The sequence below is a fragment of the Piliocolobus tephrosceles genome, chromosome 1 (assembly GCF_002776525.5).
Source record: "Piliocolobus tephrosceles isolate RC106 chromosome 1, ASM277652v3, whole genome shotgun sequence".
Lineage (NCBI taxonomy): Eukaryota > Metazoa > Chordata > Mammalia > Primates > Cercopithecidae > Piliocolobus > Piliocolobus tephrosceles.
This window is the reverse complement of record NC_045434.1, coordinates 30,432,403-30,441,808: the sequence shown is the minus strand read 5'-3', so window position 1 is coordinate 30,441,808 and position 9,406 is coordinate 30,432,403.

Here is a 9,406-nt window from a genome sequence, read left to right as displayed (position 1 = left end):
TCAATGTGTGTATCAATGTCTTGACATCTTTTAATTAACATCTCAGTAGTGGAAATTGGTAGGCTTTTTCTATTAACACAGGGTACGGACTAACAATTATATAGAATCATACAAATTATAGAGTTGAAAGGCACCTGTGAGCCCTTTTTGAGGTCAGAAATTATCTTATTTAACCTTCATGTCCCAGTTTAGCATAATGCTTGATAAATATCTGTAGATTAAATCAATTTTTATCAACCCTTTCTTTTTACAGATGAAAACTGAGATCGAGCAACTTAAGAGTCTTGCCCACAATATTTTATCCAAATCTCTTCTTTTTACTTACTGAGCATAAGATTTTACTTTAAGAATAATTTCTTAAAAATCTTGATTGAAAGAAAATTAATAGGCTGTCATTCTCAAAAAAACAAAGATTAGCTACTGGAATGGGATATTATTTCAGATATACTAGGAGCAGCAGATGTAATGGGAAAAGCATGGGCTTTGGAGTGAGACATTCATCCATTCAACTAATATTAAACTCCTACCATGTGCTTAGAATTGTATTGTGTAATAGGAATATAGCAGTGAAGAAGTGAAAAAAAGGTCTTTGTTCTGAGGAAATTATATTCTAGTGAAATAAAGCAAAAAGTAAATAATTTCAGATAGAGACAAATGCTATGAAGAAAATAAGGCAGTGCAATATGGAAAAGGGTGACTGGGGTGGGGCCTACCTTTCATACGGTAGTCAAAGATCTGTCTGAGGAAGTGACCTTTTGAACCGAGTCCTGAATGATGAGATGGAACAAGCCATGTGAAGATCTGAGGAAGGGTGTGCTAGGCAGGAGAAACCTTGAGATAGGTAAGAGTTTGGCAGCTTTGAAGAACAAAGGAAGTTTTTTGGCTAGAGCATAGTGAATAAGGGTGTATGGCCTATTGTGAGCTGAAACTGAACAGGTTGTGCAGCAGAGCCTTCTTCCATGGCATAATATCTCCCAGTTTTTGGCTGGGGCACCTGGCTGCCCAGAATAAAGATGATATTTTCCATCCTTCCTCGTAGGTAGGTATAGTCATATGAATATGTTCTGATTTGAGATACAAACTGAAGTGTCATGTAGAGCTTCCAGGAATCTTACCTATAATAAAAAACAGCTGGCATGTACCCCATCACCCTTTTCTTACTTTTCCCTTCTTCCCACTTTGCTGCCTGGAACATTGAAATTATGACTAGTACTATAGCTATTCTCTTAGGTCATGGGGATGAGGAACAAGTCCTAGGGATGACAGAGCATGGCCTGGGAGGAGCTTGTGCCCTGAGGTTTTCTTGAAGGTGAACTCCAGTGCTGGCCTTGGGCAGTCTTCCTCTAGATTTTCTTGTCAGAGAAGTAAACTTCTGTCTTGTTTTAGTTGTTGTCATTTTGGGTCTTTCTTGTTCATAGTCAGACCTAATTCTAACTTGATACAGAGGGAGGAGCTATATCACCTAAGTTTTTATAGTGTAAAGAGATTGGATTTTATTATAAATGCAATGGGAAGCCACTGAAAGATTTTAAGTAAGAGAGTAATATGATTGAATTAGTATTTTATAAGATAGTAGGGAGAATGGCTGTAGGTAGATAAGAGTGGAGGAAGGGAACCAGTTAAAAGGTTATTGCAAATGATATAACCCTAATGGAGAAGAAGTTAGCAATATTGAACAAAACTGTGTGTGCAGTCACCCTTTGATTAGCAATTCCACTTCTAGGATTCTGTCCCAAATATTCACTGGCAAAAAATTATGAAATGAAGCATGTACACGGTTACTTATTACAATAGTATTTGTAATAGCAGGACTAAAAACAACTCAGATGCTCATCAGGCCTGGTATAGCTGCAAAATGAATTACTACTATGCAACTATAAAAAGGATTGGGGAAGATATCTCTTTACTCCCATGGAGTGAGCTCCAGGATATATTGTTATGTGAAAGAGCAATGTATGTGGACAGAATGTAGAGTATTGTACTTTTTATGTAAGGAATGAGGGAGATATGAGTGTGTATTTCCTTTTGCTTTCAAAAAACAATGGAAGGATAAACCACAAACTTATAAATGTATTTACTTATAGGGAGAAGGAAGGAACAGAGTAGAGGGGACAGGAATGAGAGTTAAGATTTACCTGAATGTTCCTTTTTTATAGTTTAGAACCATGTAAATGTTTTGTATAATTAGGAGACAAAATTGGAATCAAAGGAAAAAACAAAGCAATCCTTAGCAATTAAAAATAAATGAGCCTAACTATATTAAGTTCATGGCATAGTCACACAAGTTTTTTTGTTCTTTTTTGAGACACGGTCTTGCTCTGTTGCCCAGGCTGGAGTGCAGTGGCACAATCACAGTTCACTGCAGCCTTGACCTCCCTGGCCCAAGTAATCCTCCAACTTCAGCCTTCCAAGTAGCTGAGACCACAGTCATACTGCCACCACGCCTGGCTAATTTTTCAATTTTTGTAGAGATGGGGTCTCCCTATGTTGCTCAGGCAGGTCTTAAACTCCTGGGCTCAAGCGATCCTCCTGCAATGGCCTCCCAAAGTGCTGGTATTACAGGCAAGAGCCACTCTGTGCCCAGCCCACACAAATTTTTTTCAGTATCTATTTTTATTTTATTTTATTTATTTCATTTCATTTCATTTTACTTTACTTTATTTTATTTTTTATTTTAGAGACAGGGTCTGGCTCTGTTGCCCAGGCTGGAGTGCAGTGGCACGATCTCAGCTCACTGCAGCCTCTGCCTCCTGGGCTCAAACCATCTTCCCTCCTCAGCCTCCCAAGTAGCTTGGACTACGGGTGCATGCAATAATGCCCAGCTAATTTTTTGTATTTTTGCTAGGGATGGGGTTTCACTATATTTCCCAGGCTGGTCTTGAACACTTCCCACCTCAGCCGAGGCTCAAACAATCCTCCTGCCTTGGCCTCCCCAAATGCTAGGATTATGGGTATGAGCCACCACACCTGTTCTTTATATTTTTATTTTATAGATGGGATCTTGCTATATTGCTCAAGCTGGGCTCAAACTGTTGGGCTCAAGTGATCCTCTCGCCTCAGCTTCCTGAGTAGCTGGGGACTACAGGTGTGTGCCACCGTGTCTGGCCTTTTTTCTTTTTTGATAATTTTTTTTTTTTTTAGAGTTGGGGTCTTGCTGTGTTTCCCAGACTAGTCTTGAACTCCTGGGCTCAAGTGATCCTCCCCTCTTGGCCTCCCAAAGTGCTGGGATTGCAGGCATGAGCCACTGCACCCGGTCTGGAGTATCACTAAATTTGTCTATCTTTAAATTTTTAGTATCTTTAAGTTTGTGGTATTCTGGTTGCATATTCTAGCAGGCTCCATCCTAGAAAAAGAAGAGCAGCAAATAAATTTTAAATCACATTCAGTTGTCTTGTTATTAATAATATGGCTATTATTATTTTGGCACTATTTATAATATGGTAACATGTATGTAATTATTCAGATTTTCAGTGTAGGCTGGGCATGATGGCTCATGCCTGTAATTCCAGCACTTTGGGAGGCCAAGATAGGTGGATCATCGGAGGTCGGAAGTTCAAGACCAGCCTGGGCGACATGGCAAAACCACCGTCTCTACAAAAAACACAAAAAATTAGCCAGGCATGGTGGCACATGTCTGTAGTACCAGCTACTCAGGAGTCTGGGTTGGGAGGATCACTTGAGCCTGGGAGGTGAAGATTGCAGTGAACCAAGATTGTGCCACTGCAATTCAGCCTGGGTGACATTAAAAAAAAAAAAAAAAAATTATCAGTGTAAAAGATACACAATTATAAAATCAAGTAAAAAATCATATTACATTTAATTGGGAATATCAGAATTCTTATTTTTAAAGTGCAAAAGTTTTTAATTTTCATGAAGTCTGATTGATCAATTTTTGTTCTTTTATTGCTTGTACTTTGGTGTTGAATCTAATAAATCATCAATTAACCTCAGGTCCTAAAGGTTTGCTTTTGTTTTCTTCTCAGGATTTTCTAAATAGAAAATTAGGTCTGTCATTTTGAGTTAAATTTTGTGTATGGTGTGAGGTAGGGTTCCAGATTCATCCTTTTGCATGTGGATATTCACTTGCTTCAGCACCATTTGTTGAAAATACTTTTTTTCTTATTGAATTATCTTGTCACTTTTTTCAAAAATCAGTATTTCATGGATGTTTGGGTTTATTTCTGGACTTTCTATTTCATTGTACTTGTCACTTCCTATGCCAGTATGACACTGTCTCAATTACTATAGCTTTGTAGTGAATTTTGAAATCAGGAAGTGTGAGAACTTCTTTTTTTTTTTGAGACGGAGTCTCGCTCTGTCACCCAGGCTGGAGTGCAGTGGGCGGATCTCAGCTCACTGCAAGCTCCGCCTTCCGGGTTTATGCCATTCTCCTGCCTCAGCCTCCCAAGTAGCTGGGACTACAGGCGCCCGCCACCTCGCCCGGCTCATTTTTTTTTTTTTTTGTATTTTTAGTAGAGACGGGGTTTCACTGTGTTAGCCAGGATGGTCTCGATCTCCTGACCTCGTGATCCGCCTGTCTCGGCCTCCCAAAGTGCTGGGATTACAGGCTTGAGCCACCGCGCCCGGCCAGTGTGAGAACTTCAACTTTGTTTTTTCCCAAGGTTATTTGGCTGAGTCTTTTGCATTTCCATAAGAATTTTAGGATCAACTTGTCAATCGTTGCAAAAAAAAAAAAAAAATTTGCTGGGATTTTGATAATGATTGTGTTGAATCTATAGAGCAGTGTGGGGAGTGTTGCCATAATGATAGTAAATCTTCTAATCTGTGAGCAGGATGTTTTTCCATTTATTTAATCTTCTTCAAATATTTTATTCTTTTAGATCTATTGAGAATGGAATTGTCTTAATTTCATTTTCAAATTGTTTGTTGCTAGCATATAGAATACAAGTGATTTTGTATATTGCTCTTGTATCCTGTGACTTTGCTGAACTTAGCAGTTTTTTTTCACTGAATTCTTTAGGAGTTTCTACATATAAGATTCATATCATCTGTGAATAAAGACAATTTTATTTCTTAATTTTTAATCTTTTGTTTCTTTTTCTTGCTGAATTGCCTTGGCTAGAATCTCCAGTACAGTGGTGAATAGAACTGGTAAGAATGTACATTTTAGTCTTGTTTTTAGTAGGAAAGCATCATGTCTTTTACAATTAAATATGATGTTGGCTGTAGGTTTTTTCATAGATGTCTTTTATCAAGTTAAGAATGATCCCTTCTATTCCTAGTTTGTTGAAGGGTTTTATTATGCATAGGTGTTGCACTTTGTCACCCTTTTTTTCCTACATCTATTGAGGTTATTCTTGATTGGGTTTTCTTTTGCCAAAAAACACATAGCTTTGTTTACTGGAGAGGCCTGGAAGCAGTAAAAAGCCATTAACAATGAACATTACTAAGACACAGATTATGTTCTGCAAGTATTTCCCACTAAAAGGAGCTAGAACTTCTTGAGGAAGGGCTGATTTCAGGTTTGGGACAAGAAATATATAAAAATATTTTTCATGTATCAGAAAAGCAAGATAGCTATCAAAAGTTGTGTCAAAAGGATAGGAGCCAAAATGAAGGGGGACCCTACTTGCCAAAGGTGAGACAATTCAAATATCAAAAGGAAAAATTGCAACTGACTGAATATATAAAAATTTATTTACATCAGAATATTAAAGTAAAAAATAATTTATGAGCTCGTACTAATACTAAACAAAATTTTAGAAATTGGTGAGTTACTTTTGGAGGTTGCTGTAGAATCAAGTTCTGAAAATTGGTAACGGGGAGAAGCAAACATTTTCTACTTTCTAGTATAAATTGTATTTCAAGATAATCAAATAGCTGATCAAGGCAAGTTTTTCAGATATATTTGAGCTGATAAATCCAAAGGAATGATAAGGTATCATTTATAACTCTCGGTGAAATAATAGATGTAAGCATCGATTATTAGTATCTGCTTAACCCCTTAGGTGAAAGATTGATGACGTATTTTATAATGGAGATAGCTGATAACACCCGAAGCCACTGTCCACTCTCGTATCTCTAAATATGGGCTAAGTATCACGTATGTTACGACTGATGCTTTAGAGCACCTATGAAGTATTTCTAACAGCCTCTTTTTTTTTTTTTTTTTTGATTTTTTGAGACAGAGTCTCCCTGTCTTGCCCAGGCTGGAGTGCAGTGGGGACTACAGGTGCCCGCCACTCTGCCCAGCTAATTTTTTTTTTTTTTTTTTTGTAGTTTTAGTAGAGACGGGATTTCACCATGTTAGCCAGGATGGATAACAGCCTCTTAATGTGAGTATCTTCGTAGAGAAATATGTTTAAATATATCTGTTGTAGTGCAGATACACATACACAAATAGAATAGAAACTATAGAAGAATTTCTAAAATTAAAGGGCAAAGGAACAAAATAGAAATTTGACCAAGTGAGCAAAAGAAGGGATAGGAAAAAAAGAAAACTTCAAAGTATAATAGTAAACAAATTAAGTGGTAACTAGGGGAATTTCAACATTGACTGGGTATTAGATGATATTAAGGAATGTTAATTTTATCAAGTGTGATAATGTTATAGTTAGACTTTATCTGTTAAATATTCCAATGTGGGTGAAATACAGTCATGCTTCACTTAACAACAGGGGTATGTTCTGAGAAATATGTCCTTAGGTGATTTCATCTTTGCATAAACATCACGGAGTGTACTTACCTAACTCTAGATGGTATAGCCTACTACATACCTAGGCTATATGGGATAGCCTGTTGCTCCTAGCCTACAAACTTGTACAGCATATTACTTACTGTACTGAATACTGTAGGCAACACAATGGTAAGGATTTGTGTATCTAAACATATCTACACGTCGAAAAGGCACTGTAAAAACAGTATTATAATCTTATGAGACCACTGTCATATATGTGGTCTGTCAATGGCCAAAACGTTTTTATGCATGAAGTGCATGACTTTAAGGTGATGCCTGGGATCTGCTTTAAAATACTTCAGTGGTGATGGAGAGGAGAAATAAGAGTGAGAGGAGATAGATAAAACAAAATTTGCAAAATCTGTTAATTTTTGAAGCTGGGTGGTGGGTATATGGAGGTTCATGGGTTTCTTATATTTTTTTAAGTATTTGCATTTCCCAGAGTGTGAAAGATGAGACAAAAACACCCAAGACAAAAAGCTAGAGTCTTTTTAAGCCTAATTTTGGAAGTGACATACCATCCCCCTACACTTTTTTAAATAGAGTTTATTTTTTAGAGTAGTTTTAGGTTCACAACAAAATTCAGTGGATGTTTACAGAGATTTCCCATGTATCCTTTTTCTCTACTGATGCATAGCCTCACCTATTATTATTATTATTATTATTATTATTATTATTATTATTATTTTTTGAGACAGAGTCTCGCTCTGTAGCCCAGGCTGGAGTGCAGTGGCCGGATCTCAGCTCACTGCAAGCTCCGCCTCCCGGGTTTACACCATTCTCCTGCCTCAGCCTCCCAAGTAGCTGGGACTACAGGCGCCGGCCACCTCGCCCAGCTAGTTTTTTGTATTTTTTAGTAGAGACGGGGTTTCACCATGTTAGTCAGGATGGTCTCCATCTCCTGACGTCGTGATCCGCCCGTCTCAGCCTCCCAAAGTGCTGGGATTACAGGCTTGAGCCACCGCGCCCGGCCGCCTCACCCATTATTAACATTCCCCACCAGAGCTCCTAGCATCGCTATTAGGCACACAGACCAGACCAACCCTGGTGCATTTTGGGAGAGGATTACACAAGCATGTGAATACCAGAATGCAGGGATCACTGGGGCCTCTTAGGGCCTGACCACACCCTCACAGAACTTACTAGAATTAAGCATCAGAAAAGAAAGCTGAAGAGAGAAAACTACTGGGATATGAGGCCCTTATGATGATACCTGGTTCTCCTGTCTTATTTCTGGACACAGGCTTTTTGTACTTTATTCTCCTGAAAGCAGACTGCTTTGATTTCCCTGAACAACCCATACTGTCTCACTGCCTTCCTTCCGTGTATCTTACATATGCTGCTCTGCCTGGACTGCCCTTTCGACTCTTGTCCACTTAGCAAAACTATTACTGTCTTTCAAACCTTTCTCAGGCATAACTTCTTTTGTAATCATTCTTACAGTCCACATCAGGGCAGACTATTGAATCGCTTCTGCTGGGCTATGTAAATAATTCAATCATTGCATGTTTTATACTGAGATGCATTATGTAAAACATTACCTGCCTTATTACTTGAAGTTTGGTGGTTTTGTTTGTTTGCTTTTAAAGAAAGGCAGACTGCCACATGCAGCAACTCATTCAGATGTGTCTGGACTCTTGGAAGCTTGACTACCCTACGTTCTTTTACAAATGGATCTTGAGAGCTTGTTTGGAGGTTCTAGCAGGGGAGTGCAGCTACTTGTATACCCTTGACTGAAGACTGGCCTTCCTCTACTGGGGATGGCATCCTCTTCCACCGAGTGCACAGCTTCAAGAGGGAAGCACATGGAGTGGTGAGGGAGGAAGGGGACTCCTGCCTAGCTAGCCAGATCAGCCGAATCAACCCTGGCGATCAATAGAGTGACAGATGTCACAGTCAGATCGCCCTCATATCTGGTTGACGTTTTTTGAGACAGTGTCTTGCTCTGTCAACGAGGCTGTAGTGCAGTGGTGTGATCATGGCTCACTGCAGCCTGGACCTCCCTGGCCCAAGTAATCCTCCCACCTCAATCTCCCAAGTATCTGGGACCAGAGGCATGTGCCAACACACACAGCTAATATATATATATATATATAAATTATATATAATATAAAAATTATATATATAAATTATATATAATACATAAAATTATATATACTATATAAATTTTATATATAAAAATTATACATATATGGTTTTTTTGTAAAGACGATTTCTCTTATTTGCCTAAATTGGTCTTGAATTCCTGGGTTAAATCGATTCTCCCACCTTGCCCTCTCAAAGTGCTGGGGGATTTTATTAACAGGTATGAACCACCGCTCTAGGCTGATGATATGAGTCTTAAATTCCTTTTACTCTGTCAGTTTCTCCCTCTCCACTTTCTTTTCTTGCAGTTCAATTTTTGGAGAAGCGAAGTTATTTGTCTTGTAAAGTTTCGCACTTTTGAACTTTGCTCATTGAATTGCTATGAAGTTAACACATTCCTTTGTTCCTTTGTATTTCCTGTAAACTGGAAGATTTAGAGCAGCAGTTCTCAAACATGTTTGCCTCGAGATCCCTTTAAAGCCTCAAAAACTTGAGGACACAAAGAGCTTCTGTTTACATGCGTTATATCTAGTGATTTACCATATTAGAAATTAAAATAGAGAAATTTAAAAAAGTGCATCAAAAATAAACCTATTTACATGCTTTTTTTTTTTTTTTTTTTTT